Genomic DNA, 22,726 nt, shown 5'->3' on the forward strand with positions numbered 1-22,726 from the left:
GCTGTTCAGTTTCAAAATGGTGGATGGAAAGTTTGCTTTCACTTTAGGGACCTTAAAAAAAAAATTCCCTTCTTTGAAATAGTCTATTCTTCCCTTATTTTGTCTGGCAAACCTTAATTTACCTTGACCAAGGGAGTTTTTAACAAGGCAGTCAGAAGAAACTTATTTAGCAAAGGTTTTATAGGTAAAACCTCATTCCTATAAAATGCTTTGTTTACAAGAATATCCTAGGAGAGATCAAGGTAAAGAAGAACGTGTTAACGTCAACCATTCGTTTAGAATTGCTCTGGCTTGTACTAATAAAAAAAGAACTTAATGTGATTTGCTCATAACATCGAAATCCACAGTTTGTAGGTCTGTGGAGTCTTGGGTACTTAACTCCTCCTTTGCCAGGGATACCAGGTAAGGACAGAAAATGAGGAAGGTTTGAGATTCATAGCCTTGCAGTCCTATTTATCAATTTGCACCTTAAATATTGTATCTTAACTGAGTCTTCTTCTGGATGAGATGGCCCTTCCCTAACAGGTCAGGGCCATCCCAGCCTGGGGAGACTACCTGATCCATTTTTAACTTTGAAGGTCGAAATGGTCCCTGTAGCATGAAGGATGTCTTGCCATCAGAGGGTTGCACACACCAGTTGGCCAGTTATCCATGCTCTCATAACATCCCACTTGGATTGTGGAATGGGCTGTATGTGGGGCTTCCTTTGAAGGCTGTTTGGAAACCCTACTTGGTACCATGGACAGCATCTAGAATACTTTTAGGATCTAGGTGTAGGGGGACAGATATCTCTAGTTTTAAAACAGTCTTCAGTAGCCCTTGGTTGCTTTCTGGCCTGAGCTGTCCCCTCACTCTGGTCAAACTACTGCCCATAGACCAGGCCTGACACATGTCCCGTTCCTCAGCCACAATCTCCAGGGTAGCTTCCCCAACCGCACAGTGTGGTTTCCAAAGCATGCTGGAAACATGCAGTTGTGGCTGGTGCCCATTGGGACTGGAAGGGCAGAAGGCAAGGAGCCCAAACAGAGTTCTACAAGGGCAACACTGAGACCTAAGAGGAGGAAACTGACAGCTAGCCTCATGGCTTGGGCTGGTTTTAAGTAAGAAGGCAGGAAGGTGGGAGCTGACTGAGGAAAGACTGAGACCATATCTACTGTAATGCATCCAAGTTTCCAGCTTGATAATACTGCAAGCATCGTTAATTAAAAAGGAGGATTTATTGCAAAAACAACAGATAGCTCCGGATGGGTGTAACAAAGCCTCCGGCAGCACCAGTCAAGATGACCCATCTGAAGACTGCTTCCAGTGTGACCAGAAGCAACTGAACTTTCGCTTCATACGCCTTTTGTTTTGCTTCCTGTCTTTCAGCCCTCCCATTTGTCAAGACCTCGGACTGAGTGGGTCAGCTCCCTCCTCTTCCCCATTCTCTGAGATGCTGTCTCTTAACTCTTTCCTGCCTGTTTGTGCTTCTGGTGAGCTTTGACTGCGTTCTAGCTTGCTCCCCGCCATTTCCTTATCAGCCGGCATTCTAAGGGCTGGGGGCATTGGCACTAGTCAATGCCCATCCTGCATGGCAGTTAACCCTCTCTGTTCCTGGCTGCTTTCTTCAGTTGGCTGCAACCCTTGCCTGGGAGCTGGCTCATTAATGACATCAACACCATACATTTATAGCAATATGATGGCGCTTTAAACAGTCATGGCTTCCCCAAAATATTTCTGGAGAGTTGTTAGGAGGCCCCTATTCCCCCTCACAGAGCTGCAATAATCAGAATGGTTTGACATTCAATTCTCCTTCATAGGGAACTCTGAGAATTGGAGCTCTGCGAAGATAATAGGGGCCTCATGACAAGTCTCAGCACCCCTTAACACACAGCTGTTCCCAGAATTCTTTTTTTTGGGGGGGGGGAACCTGACTGCTTCAAGTGTCATCATAGCGCTTTAAGTGTATGGTGTGATTGTGGCATGAAGTTGGTCGGGTAGTGCCCTGATTGCCCTAATAGAGAAGATTTCACTGGAATCATCTATCTCTATTTTAAAGTGTTCTTAAAGGTAAAAGGTAAAGGAACCCCTGACCGTTAGGTCCAGTCGTGGCTGACTCTGGGGTTGTGGCACTCATCTCACTTTATTGCCCGAGGGAGCCGACGTACAGCTTCCAGGTCATGTGCCCAGCATGACTAAGCCGCTTCTGGCGAACCAGAGCAGCGCACGGAAACGCTGTTTACCTTCCTGCCGGAGTGGTACCTATTTATCTACTTGCACTTTGATGTGCTTTCGAACTGCTAGGTTGGCAGGAGCAGGGACCGAGCAATGGGAGCTCACCCCGTCACGGGGATTCGAACCACCGACCTTCTGATCGGCAAGTCCTAGGCTCTGTGGTTTAACCCACAGCGCCACCCGCATCCCATTTACCTTCTCTTACCTGCTCTAAAACAGAGTGCACCACTGTTTTCCCTCCAGGTTTGCCTGGAGGTGGGATGTGGCATTGCTTTACAGCTGCAGGATGTGTTTCGTCGTCCTTCATCATCTCCCCTGCCCCTTCTGCTGCCCAGTTCTGGATCTCCTTGACACCGAAAATGGAACGAAGCTAATCATCTGCTCCTTTGGGTAAGAGACCATTTAATACAGATGGCAAATCAGTTCCTTTTTCAGAGAGAGCATTTAATTAAATTAAAGTGTTTCAAGACTGAAATATTAAAAAGGAGGGGCGGGGGAACAACAGTAGCTGGATTTTATCATCTCTATAATGGAAAAAGGCCAGAAGTTCTGCTTTGCAGTCTGATTACCTCTGAAGTCCCCGCTAGCTTTTGTGGCTCGTCTTAATGGGTAGAGCTGTCTCATCCTGTCAATCAAGATCTGCCACTGTGATATTTATAATGCCTATATTATTATTCACAAGATCCTTTTCAAAGTTAAGTAGACCCTGATGTGCAGAGTTATATAACGGTCGTACCGCTGTTAACAAGACATGCCTTTGTATTCTAACAAGGAATAGAAGATAATAGGGGCAAAGCTGTTTTGGCTAGAGCTTAGAGATGCTGTCAGAGTTTGAATAGCAGTAGCTTTGAAAAGGATTTCACAAGCTCACGGGTAGTGAGCCCCCTTCAGATGTTGCCAAGCTACATTTTGCACCTTCCGTGGCAGTCAACTGGTTAACGTTAAACCCCAACAAGACAGAAGTACTGTTTCTGGGGGACAGAAGGTGGGAAAGTGGGGATTCCCTGGTCCTGAATAGGGTAATTGTGCCCCTGGGAGTCATTTTGGATTCACAGCTGTCCATGGAGGTGCAGGTCAAGTCTGTTTCCAGGACAGCTGTCTACCAGCTTCAACTGGTACACCAGCTGAGACTACTTGTTCACAGACTGTCTCACCAGAGTGGTACATGCCCTAGTTATCTCCCACTTGGACTACTGCAATGTGCTCTACGTGGGGCTACCTTTGAAGGTGACTCGGAAACTACAACTAATCCAGAATGCGGCAGCAAAACTGGTGACTGGGAGTGGCCGCAGGGACCATATAACACTTGTCCTAAAGGATCTTCACTGGCTCCCAGTATGTTTCCGAGCACAACTCAATGTGTTGGTGCTGACTTTTAAAGCCCTAAACGGCTTCGGTCCTGTATACTCAAAGGAGCATCTCCATCCACATTGTTCAGCCCAGACATTGAGGTCCAGCTCCAAGGGCCTTCTGGTGGTTCACTCACTGCAAGAAGTGAGGTTACAGGGAACCAGGCAGAGGGCCCGCAAAAAACATCCTGGATCCTGCAGAGAGCTGTGCTCCATCCGTCGTGCCGTTAAAGTGAGTCCACATCTAACAGTTAAAAGCATTACAGAAGTAAAATCCAATGTAAATAACCAACTGATAGCCATGAGCGATGGGAAAGGAAAAAGAGGAACAAATGGTCCATAATTAATTCAGAAATAATTGCAGCGGGCAGAAAAACAGAAGAGATGGCATGCAGGGTGTTGGGGGAGTGAATACGAGAAGAATATAATGACTCCTGGAAAGCTTTCGGACAAATTCTGTCAGGCGGCAATTGATAAGAATTATCACACTATTGGAATGCTTTCCCCCTGCTTTTTTGGGGGGAGGGGAGGGGGGGAGAGAAACATCCCTAATTGTATCATTAGCATGTGTATCTAGTGTTCACAAATATCGAGTTTGTGTCTAGCATTTGAAGGGCCTCTTAGAATGCAAAGGGATCTCAGCCTATATTGGTTTGGAGCAGTGGTTCTCAAAACATTTATCTCTGGGTCACACTTTTCAGATTAAAAATTTGCTCGCAGTCCTTGATTCATAACATGGGATACAGCTACTTTAGAACATGATCAGGGGACATCCAGAAAGTATAAAGCAATGCAGCTACATAAGAGCACAAATCATTCTGAAAATATAATACTGATTGTCCTTGAATCTTCCTGCCACACTTGCCACCCTCTCCTGACACACCAGTGTGGCGTGCCACACCAAACACCGGTTGGATGTTACCATCAGTGCTGGACTTACCGTATTTTTTGCCCTATAGGACACACTTTTTCCACTCCAAAAATGAAGGGGAAATGTGTGTGCGTCCTATGGGGCGAATGCAGGCTTTCGCTGAAGCCTGGAGAGCGAGAGGGGTCGGTGCGCACTGACCCCTCTCGCTCTCCAGGCTTCAGGAAGCTATCGGCAAGCCTTGGGATCTCTGTGGGAGTTCCCGTCAGGATCCCAAGGCTTGCGGATAGCAGCCTGCATCCTGAAGCCTGGGGCGTGCTGCACAGCGCGCCCCAGGCTTCGTGCAGATATCGGGCAGCCCCACAAGCTCGGGGGACAGCGGGGAGGCAGAGCGCTGCCATCCCGCTGTTCCCTGACCTGGTTTGGAGGCTGCCAGCCCCACAAGCTCGGGGGACAGATATCCGTAAGCCTGGGGAGACCGGCACGACTTCCCGCCGGGCTCCCTAGGCTTGCAGATGGCAGCCTGTTCTGGGGGCTGGGGTCGGGGGAAGCTCGAGCATCCCCCGCCCCAGCCGCGTGCCTGGAGGGGGAATAATTTTTTTCCCCTTTATTCCCCCCCAAAAAAACTAGGTGCGTCCTATGGGCCGGTGCGCCCTATGGAGCGAAAAATACGGTACATATAAGCTAAACAAGCTATAGCTTAGGCTCCCACTCTCTTGGGGCCCCCCCAAAAAATTAAAGGGGAAAAAACCTGGATGTACATTTCCAAAATATAAGATAAAAACAAATAAAATAAAACCTACATACAGTGTTTTGTGTTGTGTGGGCTCCTATGATGTAAGTCATGGGCCCCGCCTGCTCATCTGCTCCCTAAAATATCACTGGTTTACTCATTTCTATATATAAGGTGCCTACATTCTGCATGGACGGGTTGCATGGCAACATGTGCAAATGGCTTTAGATACCTATTAGGTCCATAAATTACCACATAGCATATATTCAACACAAAAAAACAGCGACAAATTGTTGTTAAGAAAGGGCAGCTGGACATATAAAGGGCCCCATTACCTTCAGTAGCCTGGGGCCTCATCACACCTAAATCCGGCCCTGCTTATTGTGTTTTGTTTTTTTTTGCTCCCCGCCCCCCCCCCCCCCCGATACAGCCACCAACTTCCTTTGGTTTCTTTCTTTCCTTCATATGCTGAAATGTTACTTGGCTGTCTCTCACCATTTGCTGCGGGATAGCAGCACAAAGGACAGCATCTTTGAAATGGTCCCATCTGCACTATACCTTTAAAGAACTACCATGCCACTTTAAACCGTCGTGACTTTCTCCAAAGAGTCCTGGGAAATGTAACTTGTTAAGAGTGCTGGGACCCCCCCCCCCGCACTATTGCCCCCACAGAGCTACAATTTGCAGAGGGGTTTAACAATCAATCTCGCTTCCCGGGGGGACTCTGGGAATTGTAGCTGTGTGAAGGGAAGAACTCCCAGCACCCTTAACAAACTATAATTCTCTCTCTCTCTCTCTCTCTCTCTTTCACACACACACACACACACACACCCTTGCCAGGGGCAGAGAAAGGGGGGTGCAGCAGGGGCGGGCCACCCCGGATGTCACCACTAAGGGGGAGGTGACAAAATGCTGCACGCCATGGGACCTGCAGCACGCCCAAGCCACGCGTTTCTCCTGGGGGTGATACAGTGGCTTGGGCGCCCGTAGGTTCTGCACTGCCTCAAACAGTCCGCCCACCACCTTCCCCTCAGCTGTAGGGCGGCTGAGTGGGAGGAGGTAGGCAGACTCCTCAGAGGCATAGCTGTCAACTTTTCTCTTTTCTTGTGAGGAATCCTATTCGGAATAAGGGAATTTCCCTTTAAAAAAGGGAAACGTTGACAGCTATGCTCAGAGGCCCTGCAGAGTCTTCTGCCCCGGTTGGCCCCGCCCCGCAGGTGGCTGGCCCTGCCCCTGGGCCCAGGGCACGCTCACCGCCCCAGGCACCCTATTGGCTTGTTCTGCCACTGCCCCTTGCTCCCCCCCCTCGGGGGGGGGCTGCTCTCTAGCATAAACGGCAGTTAAGTTTTCCTTGTACAGTGGTACCTTGGGTTACAGACGCTTCAGGTTACAGACTCCGCTAACCCAGAAATAGTACCTTGGGTTAAGAACTTTGCTTCAGGATGAGAACAGAAATCGTGCAACAGTGGCACAGCAGCAGCAGGAGGCCCCATTAGCTAAAGTGGTGCTTCAGGCTAAGAACAGTTTCAGGTTAAGAATGGACCTCCGGAACGAATTAAGTACTTAACCCGAGGTACCACTGTATTGCTGTTTGTTCTGATTAAAAGCTAAGAGGCAGGTTTTCCCTGGGAAAAAGACTGGGGGCAAGTGGGAAAACCGTTTGGACCCATGCTTTCTAGGCATAAGACAAGGAGAAGTGTGGACGAGCTCTCTCTTTCTCTCAGAATCCCTGCATATTGAAAAGTGGCATGCAAGGCAAAGGGCCAAGCTAGGACTCATCTGGTTTTCTCTTTCTGTGTGTATTATTGTGTGTGCATATTTGTGGGGAATTTTGCACACAAATGTGAACCCCAGCGGCGTAGCGTGGGTTGTCAGCACCCGGGGCAAGGCAAGTAATTTGCGCCCCCTAACCCGGGGCAAGGCAAGTAATTTGTGCCCCCTAACCCGGGGCAAGGCAAGTAATTTGCGCCCCCTAACCCCTAACCTGCCGCCGCTGCCAGCTTCTTCTTGCTGCTGCCTGGGCTGGGGTATTTACAGTAAGGTAGCCACGGCAGCGGTGGCGGGTCCGTGTCAGGTGATCTGAGGCGAGTTGCCGCTGGCGCTGCCGCCCAAACGACGTCGCTTGCCCGGAGGAGGAGGGCAGAGAGGCAAGAAAAATGCAACATGGCCCAGCAGCTGCAGCAGAAGCGGCGGAGGGGCTGTGAGGAGGGGCTGCCTGGCGCGCCCTCTGCAGCCCTGACGCGCGGGGGCCGTGGCGAGCGCTGAGAGCCGCTGCCTGCCGGACGCCTTCAGCCCCGACGCGCGCACAGCTCGTCGGTTCCGCGAGACATGGGGCTCTACTACAGCCTGCGCCCGAGGCTCTTCGGCGACTCCGGAGGCGGCGAGCGCGCCCCCCAGATGTTGCGCCCGGTGCGGCCGGCCCCCCTGCACCCCCATGCTACGCCACTGGTGAACCCCATTTGCAGCCCTGACATGGATTTACAGTTTCAGCGAGAAGAGGGCCTTGGCGTTTTTCTCTAGGTGTATTTAGCAATGCAAATATCACCGCATAAAGCCAAACCAAACTAATAGTAAGATAAATTTGTTTGGGCTCAAAGGAGGCATCTGCCTGAAAGCCTCAAACTGAGCAGACAAAAGGAAGAAGTATTGGTTGATGTAATATTTATCACTCAAATCACTAATGCTACAATGATCAAAGGAAATCTATTTGCCAGTGGGATGCTGGGGACAAACATTGTCTGTGGCTGAAAACAGGAACAGTGGAATATATATGAATCCGGAATACCATTTTCATACATTAAAATGCTCCGGGTTGCTCTAATTCTGCTCAGAATGAAAATATTCATGTGAAGACCCAAAAGGAGGACTTCATAAGCAATCAATTTCTCACGGAAAAGAATAGCTAAGATGCTGCGCTCTTGTCTTTGATAGCAATCCTGCAGCGTCGAAATAAATAAATAAACTAAAACAGAAAGAGTTCAAACTTTTAAAATATCCTATTCATAAAAGGTGCTGTCACAGTGCGGAGAGAACAAGGAACTTGGTTTGAAAGATGTATTGATTCTCCTTAAAAGACAAACTTGATGAGAATGATGAAGATGAATGGATTGAGCCACTTTGGGCTGCCAGTGTATGTGCAGGTGGCATTTCTGAACAGTACCCTGTGTAAGCTGGGCTTTGCTGGCCAGTTTTCTCGCTCAGAAAAGCTCTGCCAGAATTACACCTTGCACTGTTCCATTTCCTCATTGAAATAAATCAAGTATCTATGTTTAGGAAATGATGTGAGCGCTGACTTTCCAAGCTCTGTATTCCTTTGACATGTTGTAACAAATGTGTTTTGTCCTGGTGATCAACAAATTTTATGGCCCCTCTTATGCTCAGAACTCCATCTGTTTCCCAAATGCAACATGAGTGCAAGAAAGCGATTGCTAAACTTATAGTGTAGTGTAAAAAGCATCCAAAAAACAAACCTGGAGAGGTTTTTTTTTGGGGGGGGCTAGGTTAAAATTTACTGCAGGCTTTTTATTTTTTAGCATCCTTATTCCCTGGTGGATAGTGTCACTCAGCTATGCCCTGCCATGTGACTCTCCTTGAGAAGAGGACAGAAGTCCCTTTCTCCAGAATAGCTCATGTGTTCGGCTGTGGCCACAACCACTGACACCTGGGAACTTAGTACATGGGTGAGAATCATAGAACTGTAGAGTTGAAAGGGACCATGAGGGTCATCTAGTTCAGTGCCCTGCAATGCAGGATTCTTTTGCCTAACGTGGGGCTCAAACTCACAACCCTGTAAGAGCCTTACTGTAATGGTTGGGTCTCTCCCATAGAAGTGAGACAACTCTGGCAGCAATTAACCTGAGGTACCACTGTACTTCTTGGGAGAAAAGTAATGACAAACCTAGACAGCATCTTAAAAAGCAGAGACATCACTTTGCCAACAAAGGTCCATATAGTTAAAGCTATGGTTTTCCCAGTAGTGATGTATGGAAGTGAGAGCTGGACCATAAAGAAGGCTGATTGCTGAAGAATTCTTGTTTTGAATTATGGTGCTGGAGGAGACTCTTGAGAGTCCCATGGACTGCAAGAAGATCAAACCGATCCATTCTGAAGGAAATCAGCCCTGAGTGCTCACTCAAAATACAGATCGTGAAGCTGAGGCTCCAATACTTTGGCCACCTCATGAGAAGAGAAGACTCCCTGCAAAAGACCCTGATGTTGGGAAAGATGGAGGGCACAAGGAGAAGGGGACGACAGAGGATGAGATGGTTGGAAAGTGTTCTTGATGCTACAAACATGAGTTTGACCAAACTGTGGGAGGCAGTGGAAGACAGGAGTGCCTGGCGTGCTCTGGTCCATGGGGTCACGAAGAGTCAGACACGACGAAATGACTAAACAACAACAGCAATCAGCAGAGGGGGGTCCTCTTGACTGTTCCTCTAACCTCAGAGGCTCAGTGGGGTTGGGAGATGGCCTTCTCTGTGGTAGCCCCCTAAGCTGTGAACTTGCAAATGCTGAGGATGTGCCTTTTACTGTGGGAGGCAGTGGAAGACAGGAGTGCCTGGCATGCTCTGGTCCATGGGGTCACAAAGAGTCGGACACGACTAAACGACTAAACAACAACAACCACTGTACTCTCATTTTCCTACTCATATTGAAATACTGCCCCTCAATGAGGCCAAACTTAGATTCACAAAATGTTTAGGGGTATGCGTCCCCCTGCGTCCCCCCAGAAAAACAGCACTGGGTCCTACCCTCTGGGGCAGCAGAATACAAGCTTGCTCCATCTTCCATGTGACAGTCCAACAGATATTTGAAGATGGCTATCTTATCACCTCTCAGTCTTCTCTTCTCCATGCTGAACATCCCCAACTCTCTCAACCATTCCTCATAAGGCATTTTATCCTCTTGTCCACCCTCCTCTGCACACATCCCAACTTCTACAGTGGTGTCTCGGGTTACATACGCTTCAGGTTACATACGCTTCAGGTTACAGACTCCGCTAACCCAGAAATAGTACCTCAGGTTAAGAACTTTGCTTCAGGATGAGAACAGAAATCATACTCCGGCGGTGCGGCAGCAGCAGGAGGCCCCATTAGCAAAAGTGGTGCTTCAGGTTAAGAACAGTTTCAGGTTAAGAATGGACCTTCAGAATGAATTAAGTACTTAACCCAAGATACCACTGTATATTGTCATGTGGTTCGGACATCTTAGAACTGTTTCAGCATTGCTTTTTTTCAAGAAAGGGTGCCTAAATAATGAAATGGGGAGAAAAAGAATACAATTCATTAGACATGAATACATACTGTCAGGGAACTGCCATTGGATCAGAGGCGAGAGATAGAGGGGCAGTTGTGTTACAAGGAGCCTCCGAAAATCTTGCGAAGCAGTTCCTTTTCTGGCGAGGAGGAAAGCCCCACCTCCAGTGGAGAAGAGGTGCAAGAGCCAGAGGATGCTAGTAAGAGCCTCAACACCGCGCCTGAGCAAGCCGGAGAGAAGGGAAGTACACTCCTGCCATCGCCCATCATGCACAGTAGTTTGAGGCGCAGGGAGGGGCGGGAAAGGCTGGGGGTGATGAAACTTTTATGTTGGGGGAGGTACAAAAACAGACCACTCCCGGATTCTGCTAGCGATTGAGCCAGACATGAACTTATGACGCTTTTCACTGTAAATAGTTTGCACCAAAATAAAGCCTGTAAAAGACAGGTTGGAGTCCTGCCTGGTTACTCTCGAGCAACCGCAACAGCATCTGACACATACCTAATTAACTTATTCCATCTGTTAGAAATTTATATTTGTATAAACACACATACTTGTCAGTATTCTTAAACAAGGATATTTCCTTTGGTAATGCTAGGTGGGAAGAGGACTTCCACAATTATAAAATTTACTTCCAATCGCATAAATCAGGCTTCCTCAACCCCGGCCCTCTAGATGTTTTTGGTCTACAACTCCCATGATCCCTAGCTAGCAGGACCAGTGGTCAGGGATGATGGGAATTGGAGTCTCAAAACATCTGGAGGGCCAAGGTTGAGGAAGCCTGGCATAAATGATTACCTCGTTCTAGCATCACGTATACAGAGCGAGAAGCACTGTTGGGCCTGTTAAGACAGGACAGTTTCAGCCAATGGCTTTTGAGCCAAAGGTTATCTAAACAGCTGCTGGCTTAATCCATGTTGGAGCCAAATTGGTACATGAAGAGAAAACCTGTTCGCACTGGTTCTATTTTTACACACTAAAGCGCAGCAAACAGAAACCAACAAGTGTAACGGAAAGGAAGTAATTGGGCTAATGGGCTCAAATGAAGCTTGCTGTGATCAAATAGGGAGAGTAATGTATCATGATTTTATTTATTCCTTTCTTATTTTGAATTCCGTTCTGTGGTGGAGCATAGGCAATGTTCACTTGGTGGAAGACTGCATTAGAGATGTATAAGGCCATTCAGAGAAACTCTCCACCTGCAGTGGCGTAGCGTGGGTTGTAACCACCCAGGGCAAGGCAAGTAATTTGCACCCCCTAACCCGTGGATTTGCGCCCCCTAACCCTAACCCCCAGATGTTGTGCCCGGTGTGGCCGGCCCCCCCTGCACCCCCCACACTACGCCACTGTCCACCTGTGAGAATAACTGTGAGGAAGAGCCATAGGTTCAATCCGCAATATCTCCATTTAGGGTTAGGATAGAACCCTGCCAAAAATTCTGGAAAGCCACACTGCTTGCCAATGCAGACAGCACTGAGAAAGGTAGCCGCTTGTTTGACTTGGAATGTTCCAAAATGCACTTGCTTACTTTGGTTAAAATGAATAGCAAAATGTCTATACTGTGATCAAATGTGTAAAAATTGTATTTTTTTCCTGGGTAAAATGGCTATTTATCTGACATTTTGGTTGGCCATAATGAAGGGATTTTGGAAGATTTTGCAACAAAAGTGGCCTGCATGCTAATGCAATTGTTCTTGTTGTTGTTGCTGCAGTTAAATTTATTTGTAACCTGCCTTTCGCCCAGACCGGGACTCAAAAACTAAAACAACACAGATAAAATACAAAAAGCTAATAATAATAATAATAATAATAATAATAATAATAATAATAATTTATTATTTATACCCCGCCCATCTGGCTGGGCCTCCCCAGCCACTCTGGGCGGCTTCCATAAAAACCAAAAATACAATAAAATATCACACGTTAAAAACTTCCCTGAACAGGGCTGCCTTAAGATGTCTTCTGAATGTCAGGTAGTTGTTTATCGCTTTGACATCTGCTGGAAGGGCGTTCCACAGGGCGGGCGCCACTACCGAGAAGGCCCTCTGCCTGGTTCCCTGTAGCTTTGCTTCTCGCAATGAGGGAACCTCCAGAAGGCCCTCGGCGCTGGACCTCAGCGTCCGGGCAGAATGATGGGGGTGGAGACGCTCCTTCAGGTATACTGGACCGAGGCCGTTTAGGGCTTTAAAGGTCAGCACCAACACTTTGAATTGTGCTCGGAAACGTACTGGGAGCCAATGTAGGTCTTTCAAGACCGGTGTTATATGGTCTCGGCGGCCGCCCCCAGTCACCAGTCTAGCTGCCGCATTCTGGATTAGTTGTAGTTTTCGAGTCACCTTCAAAGGTAGCCCCACGTAGAGTGCATTGCAGTAGTCCAAGCGGGAGATAACCAGAGCATGCACCACTCTGGCGAGACAGTCCGCAGGCAGATAGGGTCTCAGCCTACGTACCAGATGGAGCTGGTAAACAGCTGCCCTGGACACAGATTTGACCTGTGCCTCCATGGACAGCTGTGAGTCCAAAATGACTCCCAGGCTGCGCACCTGGTCCTTCAGGGGCACAGTTACCCCATTCAGGACCAGGGAATCCTCCACACCTGCCCGCCTCCTGTCCCCCAAAAACAGTACTTCTGTCTTGTCAGGATTCAACCTCAATCCGTTAGCCGCCATCCATCCTCCAACCGCTTCCAGACACTCACACAGGACCTTCACCGCCCTCACTGGTTCTGATTTAAAAGAGAGGTAGAGCTGGGTATCATCCGCATACTGATGAACACCCAGCCCAAACCTCCTGATGATCTCTCCCAGCGGCTGCATGTAAATGTTGAAAAGCATGGGGGAGAGGACAGAACCCTGAGGCACCCCACAAGTGAGAGCCCAGGGGTCTGAACACTCACCCCCCACCACCACTTTCTGAACACGGCCCAGGAGGAAGGAGCGGAACCACTGTATGACAGTGCCTCCAGCTCCCAGCCCCTGAAGACGGTCCAGAAGGATGTTATGGTCAATGGTATCAAACGCCGCTGAGAGATCCAGCAGAACTAGGAAACAGCTCTCACCTTTGTCCCTAGCCCGCCGGAGATCATCAACCAGTGCGACCAAGGCAGTTTCAGTCCCATGATGAGGCCTGAATCCCGACTGGAAGGGATCCAAATGGTCCGCTTCTTCCAGGCGTGCCTGGAGTTGTTCGGCAACCGCTCGCTCAATCACCTTGCCCAAGAATGGAAGATTTGAGACTGGGCGATAGTTGGCCATCGTGGCCGCATCTAAAGATGGTTTTTTAAGAAGCGGTTTAATAACCACCTCTTTCAGCGGGTCTGGGAAGGCTCCCTCATGGAGGGAAGCATTCACCACCCCACGAAGCCCATCGCCCAGTCCTTCCCGGCTAGCTTTTATAAGCCAGGATGGGCAAGGATCCAGGAGACAGATGGTTGGTTTCACTCGTCCAAGCAGCCTGTCCACATCCTCGGAGGTAACAGATTGGAATTGATCCCACTCAACTTGACTAGACAGAACTCTAGCACTCTCCCGCCCCGGCCCTGCTCCCACGGTGGAGTCTACTTCTTCCCGAATCTGAGCGATTTTATCTGCAAAAAACTTTGCAAAATCATTGCAGGAGAACATGTGGCCCGTACTGGGCCCCGATGTTGCAGGTGGTTCCGCTAAATTGTGAACCACCTGAAAAAGTCTCCTGCTGCTGTTTTCTGCAGATGCAATAGAGGCGGCGAAGAAATTCTTCTTCGCCGTCGCTATCGCCACTTGGTAGGCTTGATGTTGAGCTCTAACCTGTGTCCGGTCAGATTCGGAATGAGTTATCCGCCACCGGCGCTCTAGCCGTCTCAACGATTGTTTCATTGCCCTCAGATCCGTGGAAAACCACGGGGCTGTCCGGGCTCCATGCAATCGGAGAGGGCGCTTCGGAGCCAAACAGTCAATAGCCCTGGTTAGCTCCACATTCCAGCGGGCCACCAGGGAATCAGCTGAAAGGCCATCAACATGGGATAAAGCATCCCCTACCACTCTCTGGAAACCATTTGGATCCATTAAGTGGCGGGGGCGGACCATCCGAATTGGTCCCACCTCCCTGCAGAGGGGATGGGTCGCAGAGAAGTCCAGTTGCACCAGGAAGTGATCTGACCATGGCACTTCTTTCGTTTCGCTTTTACTTAGTGTCAGATCACCAACATCCATAGAGGTAAACACCAGGTCCAAGGCATGTCCGCGGCTATGGGTTGGGCCAGACTTATTCAGGGACAGCCCCATGGAGGCCATGCTTTCCACGAAGTCCCGAGCGGCCCCTTGTAAGGTCGTGTCGGCATGGATGTTAAAATCCCCTAGGACGACCAAGCTAGGTGTCTCCAGGAGAACATCCGCCACGACCTGAAGCAGCTCAGGCAGGGAATCCTTGGTGCAGCGGGGAGGTCGGTACACCAAAAGGAATCCTGTACTGCCCCTATTGCCCAACTTCCAGAATATGCACTCGGAAAACTGGGTCTTCCCAATAGGACGCCTGGTGCAAACTAATGACTTCCTAAAAATCACTGCAACCCCCCCTCCCCGCCCACATGACCTGGGTTGCTGTGCGTAAGAGAAACCTGGTGGACAAGCAGCGGCAAGGACAGGCCCATCTGCTTCATCCAACCAAGTCTCTGTTACACATGCCAGGTCAAGTCCTCCATCCATGATCAAGTCATGGATGGCAGTGGTCTTATGAATCATTGACCTGGCATTGCACAGCAGCACCTTCAGGTCATGTGGGTATCCCTTGCTGATTCTAGTATCCATCCGGTCAAGACCAGACCCGGAGGCAGGAATAGTCCTCAGACAACGACTAAACCTGCCCCCTCTGTAATGACATGGTCTAGTCTTAGCGTAACTCCTCCTCCTACCCGTGATCACTGAGATCGGTTGCCCCAGTGCATCCCCTCCTGTGGGACATGCCCCAGCCATTTTGTGGGCTGGGGCCCACTCCCCGGCAGCCCTGACCCCTCCCCCTAACAACAAAATAACACCTTAAACAAACAAAGAAACCCAATAAAACAATACAAAACAAAATATACACAAGGTAATCATTAAATAATAGTTAAACTCTAATAGGTTTAAAATAATATATAAAAAGCAAATATATTAAAATACAGATAGTAAAAGCAAGACAGTAACCTGCCTCTTCTCTGCTTCACTTATTTGTTGTGTTTCTCTCTGAGAAAAAGAAAAGAACTTATCTATTCGGCATGTAAATGATTGGTAAATGGAACTCCAGGAGATGACATCATCACCCCTGTTATGAAATAAGTAGCGTATTGAAATATACTCAGCATCCTGCAGTGATTTCATGCCCTTTATTGCAGCTTGTAAAAGTGTGATTGAATTTCCCTCTAAACCTCAGTCCTTTATATACATTATTTGCACAATGAGTCCCATCTGATTGGCTGATTCTGCTTCCCTCCTGGAGCCTGATTGGTCTTTTCCTGCAAGCCAATCAGTTGTTGCATTCTAGGATCCTACCTGCCTATTGTTCTAGGATCCAAGCTTAGTACATAACACTTATCCTCACCCCTGCTTGCTCATTGGTTTCTGCGATGCTGGCGTTTTCCTTGAAAGAACTGAGATGTCTTCCTGTTTCCCTCGTCATGTCTCAGAAACAGGCACGCCCCCCCCCCTCCAATTACTGAAGTAGCTTTTTGTTTTATTTCATTCATTTCAAATCTCCCCGCACGGCTTTGTTTGTCTTTGTGATTCTCCTTGAAGTGCTTTTTGAAATGTTAAGAGTACCATGTTCGACAATCCCTGGGAGGGACTCCTGCCGCTTTAAGTGATCAATAGGGGTAAAAACAGTTATTACGCAACCCCATAGTGACACAGAAAGCAGTGCTCTGCAAAATGAAGCATCCTTAGGTCAAGAGTCCTACTGAGTGCAGGGGAAATATTCTTAAGGTCTCGCCTTAATCTCGAGGTCTCACTTTATTGCTTTGGTTTATCTTCCAGCGAATCCCAGTCTGGGTTTGTGTTTATGTTTCAAGTACGGCATGTGATTGGCTGGCTGACTCATGGAGCCATACTTTTTTAAAAAATAATTTTTTATTAAGTTGTACAGTTTTATAATCATCACAATCAACATAGAAACAAAGAATTTTATTCCCCACCCTCCAATGACTTCCTTCAACTTCCTCTTCTGGTTCTTTGGATATTTGCTTCCCCTTCTTGTTTTATTCTACCTTAATATTGCAGTCTTTAACTTAACTGTTGTTATAGTCTTAACATTTTTATACCATACTTATTATCAAGTTCCCTCTTATACTTTGTTATTTTCCAGTTTTTACATCTTAATTTCTATATTTATTTTGTCAATTGTATTTACTCAAACCCTGCTAGTGAGTCCACTTCTTTACAATGTTTCTCAAAAAACAACATAAATGGTTCCCAGACTTTTTAAAGAGTCTCTATTGTCCTTATCTCTGAGTTTCCCCGTGAACTTTGCCATTTCAGCACACTCCATCAGTTTTTCTTGCCATTCTTCTTTAGTTGGTATCTTGTCATCTTTCCATTTTGGGGCTAGTAATATCCTAGCCGGGACGCGGGTGGCGCTGTGGGTAAAACCTCAGTGCCTAGGACTTGCCGATTGCATGGTCGGCGGTTCGAATCCCCGCAGCGGGGTGAGCTCCCGTCTTTTGGTCCCAGCTCCTGCCTACCTAGCAGTTCGAAAGCACCCCTAAGTGCAAGTAGATAAATAGGTACCGTTTATTTTTTTTTAAAAATGATATTTATTCACAATTTCATCAATACATAAACACGAAAAAATAAACAAAAAAGAAACAGAAAAATACAGCAAAAAGTAAGACAAAAAGAAAAAGCCAAAAAAGAAAAAAAAATACAAATCTCAAATTACAGCTTTTCATTTGCTTATTTCTTGAACCTCCTCACACCTCCCTTTTTGTATTCTAGTTTAAATTGTTATTCCAGCAAATTCTTCCCATGTTTCTCAATTTTAATTTAAAAAATTAATCTTCACAATCTATCTTATTTGTTGATTCGACATAACCTTTCCATCTTTTAATATAATCTGTTATTCAATTTACCTTAATCTCTTTAACCTTATCTTATCTTAAAAATCTTAAAATTTCAAAGTTTACATCATATTCATACATATCTCGTTAAATCATTTCTGCTAAAGCCAATTTAGTTCCTTTCCAGCATATTCCCTGATATTTCATTAATGTTGCACTAATTCCAAAATTAACAAAAGAATTTCCCTTTATATCTCTAATTTTTATCCAACAGTCCCTTCTTCCTGGTTTCGGATTGTGTCAGTCCTTTCTGTCCATTACATCCAGTCCATCAATCTGGTGTTCTAATGTCCAAGGCCCTTAAATCTCTTCTAGGCCCCTTCTGCAAATTTTCTTGTTCTTGTTTGTGCTTACGCACTTCATTGTCTATTGTTAGTTTCTTGGGGAGTGGGTCTCCGGAGGGTTCCATCCGGTAGTAATTTCCATTTTCCTTCGTCAGACTGGCCCCTTCCCCCCAGTCCCACTCCCCATCGTCATCTTTGTAATCCAAAGAAACTTTATCCAAAAGATAGTTATTCACCTGTTTCATGGTCCCACTAGAGTTAAAAGCTTCCTTGATTTCAAACACTTCCCAGCACTCTCCAAGTTCCATCTTCCAACGCAGTGGCTTTTGTTCCTGCAGGACTTTGGATCTCTCCATTTGTGTTGTTTGAGGAATAATCACTACCTCTTCCTTCTTCATCTGCCCTTGGACTTGCCTTGTTAAGCCAGATTCCTGAATTGATCGCTGTATAACTTCTTTATCCTTATTCTCTGTTAAATCATATTCACTGGCCACAGCACTCATCAAGTCCAATTTTTCATGCATCAAGTTCATTTTCTCATGCAGCTGCTCCAGCAGAACATTTGTCATGCTAAGGGCAGACACCAAATCTTCCTTCCAACACATTTCTGTCAAGGTCAAACGGCTGGTCCCACGATCCAAATCTCGCAGCTGTAGAGTCTACAAATAAACTGCGACAACAAACTGACAGGCTCCCTCTAGGGGGACACAATTTCTATTTGTATCCATTTTTAAAATGTATCCAACAAAGAAGATTACTTTCGATTTCAAATCCTTTCGATTTTCAGATACTTTGTTTCTTTAAAATGCAAAAATGCAGAAAGTAGCGTTGAAGTTAATTTGTTTCTCTTTAGCTATCTGTCAAAAGTACTCCGCTTTCAATCAATGGACGTCTCAAACAATTTCTGTCCCGACACCCCGTCCCCAGGTTTGGGACGATGGAAACTTTAATTCCTTTACTCTCCTCCTGCAGGATTGAACAGTCAAATCCCCCCCCCCTTTTCTCCTGCTTCCAAGGGGGTTTTATTAGTTGTGGATGCAGGAAATTTCCAATTTTAAAGCAGTTTTCCAGGCTATTAGGTTGCAAGGTCTTTGCTTCAGTCTATATACAAAAAGCGGAAGGCAGACTTCCTGTTTAAACCTTCCCGCTTCGTGCCTAATTCATAAATTTTGAAAATTTCTTAATCCAATTCTCCGTTTTTACTCACGGGTACTTGATTTAGAGTCCAAATGTCATCAGGAAAAAGTCAGCGCTCTCCGGCGATGGCTGCGCGGCTTCCCTCCATGGAAATAGCGATCGGTTCGCAGCACCGCGCTGCTCACCCAACTTCACTCCGGAGCCCCGAAAAGGGGTTTCCTCGTGAGTAGGGGAGGCGCTCTTGGTGCTCTGCCGAACCCCACGTTCCCAGGCTTCTCCGCCTGGGATTTCTAACGGGCCTCCGCCTTCGCTGCGGCGGGAAGACCCAATTTCCACGGAGCCCGTTCCTCCGGTCGGAGGAACTCCGCCATTCGTTGATGGCGCTGATCCGGAAGTCCTGATAAATAGGTACCGCTTTATAGCGGGAAGGTAAATGGCGTTTCCGTGTGCTGCGCTGGTGCTGGCTCGCCAGAGCAGCTTTGTCACGCTGGCCACGTGACCCGGAAGTGACCCAGCGCTGGCCCCCGGCCTCCTAAGTGAGATGGGCGCACAACCCTAGAGTCAGACATGACTGGCCCGTACGGGCAGGGGTACCTTTAATATCCTAGCCACTGTTGTCGCATACGTAAATAACGTCTTCTGCTCTTTGGGCAAGTCTTGTCCTATAATGCTTAACAAGACTCATGGAGATATCAACATTGTTGGAGAAACTCCTCACAAGACAGGAAGCTGAAATTTGGTGCACGCTCACCAGGGTGTCTTTGGATTTGTAGAAAAGTCTGACCGTGGCACATTCTGCAAAACAGGAGGCATAAGGAGTGTGGCAGGGCTCCAATCAGCATCAGGCAGCTATGCCCAGGGTCCACCATTTTAATTTCCCACAATACTCCCTGTTGCATTGGAGGCACTGTGGGAAATTTAAAAGGTGGCTCCTACCCTGATGTTGGGAAAGATTGAGGGCACAAGGAGAAGGGGACAACAGTGGACGAGATGGTTGGACAGTGTTCTTGAAGCGACTAACATGAGTTTGACCAAACTGTGGGAGGCAGTGGAAGACAGGAGTGCCTGGCATGCTCTGGTCCATGGAGTAACGAAGAGTTGGACATGACTGAACGACTAAACAACAACAAAAGACTCAGCCACCCAATTCTCAGTTGAGTACTGAACATAATAGCAGACGAATATGCTGTGATGCAGCAGCTAATGAAACTAATACAGTTTTAGGCTACATCAACGTAAGTACAGTGTCCAGATCAAGGGAGATAATAGTAGCACTGTATTCTGCTGGACATTGGTGTAATGTGTCCAGTTCTGGGCACCACAACTGAAGGTGGATATTGACCAGCTGGAACGTGTGCAGAGGATGGCAACCAAGGTGATCAAGGGTCTGGAAACCAAGACTTATGAGGAACGATTGAGGGAGTTGCAAAAGGGGAGACTGAGAAGAGATAGGATAGCCATCTTCAAATATGGAGCCAAAGATGGAGCAAGCCTGTAGAACCAAACCAATCAATTCCAATTACTGGAAATGAGATTCTGATCAGGAATTCTGGTTCTGATTCTGATTCTTCATCAGGAAGAACTGTTCTAACCTAGTCGGGTTCATGAATTCCAATAGGTCTACAAAACTTAGTAAAGGTAAAGGGACCCTTGACAATTAGGTCCAGTTGCGGACGACTCTGGGGTTGTGGCTCTCATCTTGCTCTATAGGCTGAGGAAGCCGGCGTACAGCTTCTGGGTCATGTGGCCAGCCTGACTAAGCCACTTCTGGCGAACCAGAGCAGTGCAAAGAAACACCGTTTACCTTCCCGCCACAGTGGTACCTATTTATCTACTTGCACTTTGATGTGCTTTGAAACTGCTAGGTTGGCAGGAGCAGGGACTGAATAATGGGAGCTCACCCCTTTGCGGGGATTTGAACCGCCAACCTTCTGATTGGCAAGCCCTAGGCTCTGTGGTTTAAGCCACAGCACCACCCGAGTCCCTGAAAAAAACTTAGCTGAACACTATTCACCGCCTCTAATTAAAACAAGCAAGCCTCTTGAGAATGGGCAAATCTGGGATCGGGCCAGGGCAAACAGCAAGTTGAGTTCCCAAGGCAACAATGTCCAAGAATGTCTTATAAGCATAAGGTCACTGTTTTCATAGAATCATAGAATTGTAGCATTGGAGGGGATCATGGAGGTCATCTAGTCCAACCCCCTGCAGTGCAGGAATCTTTTGCCTGGCGTGGACCTGAAACCCATGACCCTTAGACGTTAAGAGGTTAAAAACACACTTCAATGCTTTTGGGGGGGAAATGGGGGAAAGGACAAACTTTCATCATTGTTCACTCTGCATAGCCTATCCTTCATGGACAGGGATTTTTGGGTGCGTAGGTGGGAGATGCTATGCCAGATTCCCAACCTTAACGGTGGGCATTTATCTCATAAATGTAATTAAAATAGCCTCATGCGTGTGTTTTGCATTTAATTTTTAATATATTATTTGTTGCAGGTCACTTAAAGCCTTCTTAAAACAATCTCATTCTGATAACAAGAATATTTGAGGCAGATTATATATATATATATATATATATATATATATATATATATATCCCTCTCTCCTCTTCTCTCCAGGGTACTGAGGGCAATCTAAAACCAAACAAAGCTACCAGAAATATACAACATGTCCAGTTCTCTATTATCTCCTTTTTAAAGCCACATCAATTCCATGCACCTGAGCCTATGGATACACAATGATTTGATTGGACAGTCGAAACAGTAGGCCTCCAGTCAAAATCTACCGGGGTGTTCCGGAAGTGTCCATTGGTTCATACATATTTATGTATTCGTGGGTGTCTTACTTGTCACATCAGGTGTTTTATGATTTTGTTTACTGCTGCTCTCTGATGTATTTATTGCTTGGTTGGTTTCCCAGAGACTCTTGCGGAGTCTGGGAAAGATCTGATAAAAAGGGGCACTTTGCCGCATGGAATGGCCTCTCCACGGAGCAAGCCGATTCCGATATTAATCACCCAGACAGTTACCTCTGCCTATTTAGGTAATGATGGAGCATTTAATTTCCAAAACTTCCAGTGCTTTTGTGTGTTTGTATGTGCGCACACACCTCGAGGAACAGTAAAGCCTAACGCTCCTGCCATTGATTTTATTTTAATTCTCCACCCACCTTAAAGCAGTTTAAACTAATTCACATGCCTTGGCATTTGAGTTCAATAAACATGAATTAAATTATTTACTCAGGGGATATAGGGTTCGGCAATCATTGCGTTGGGCTAGCAGGAGGCGTCTTTATCAATCTTTGATACAGCACTTTGGAGCTGTGATACTAACACAGCTTATTGGGTACAAGCTCTGTTGAAAGAAAGCTGTCTCCATGGGAGCAACTTGCAGAGAAACCCAGTGGCTGCTACCCATAAAAGCTCAATCTCTTTGGGGACATCTGCATGAGAAAATGGTTGACTGCTTAGGTTGGAACACAGGGAGTTGCCTTGTATTGAGTTGGATCTTTGGGTCATCTAGCTAAATATAGTCTAAAATGACTGGCGGTGGTCCTCCAGAATTCCAGGCAGGAGTCTTTTCCAGCCACCTGGAGATACTGGGAATTGAAACAGATGATCTATCACTGAGCTGTCCAAAGGACTGAACCTCCCAGTGCCCAAGGACTGTTGGACCTTGCTTATCCCCTAAGGTCTGCTGACCATATGAGGGTAGTTTGGTGACAACATATTTCATAGGAAGCTGCCTAATCCCAAATGAGACCTTGTAGCTCAGTCCAGTCAACACTGACTAGCAGTGGCTCTCCAGGCTTTCAGATGTCCAA

At 47.0% G+C, this 22,726-nt stretch overlaps 1 long non-coding RNA gene across 1 annotated transcript in view; it reads left to right on the top strand.

Annotated features, from left to right (window-relative positions):
- LOC310761001 overlaps positions 1–22,726 on the top strand; it is a 50,689-nt gene that overhangs the window by 20,717 nt on the left and 7,246 nt on the right. The window contains exons 3-4 of the long non-coding RNA XR_014547169.1: positions 1,369–1,472; positions 2,458–2,604. This is a non-coding gene — a long non-coding RNA (uncharacterized lncRNA). The remainder of the gene's footprint in view (positions 1–1,368; positions 1,473–2,457; positions 2,605–22,726) is intronic.

The sequence above is a fragment of the Podarcis filfolensis genome, assembly GCF_964270895.1.
Source record: "Podarcis filfolensis genome assembly, chromosome: 4".
NCBI lineage: Eukaryota > Metazoa > Chordata > Lepidosauria > Squamata > Lacertidae > Podarcis > Podarcis filfolensis.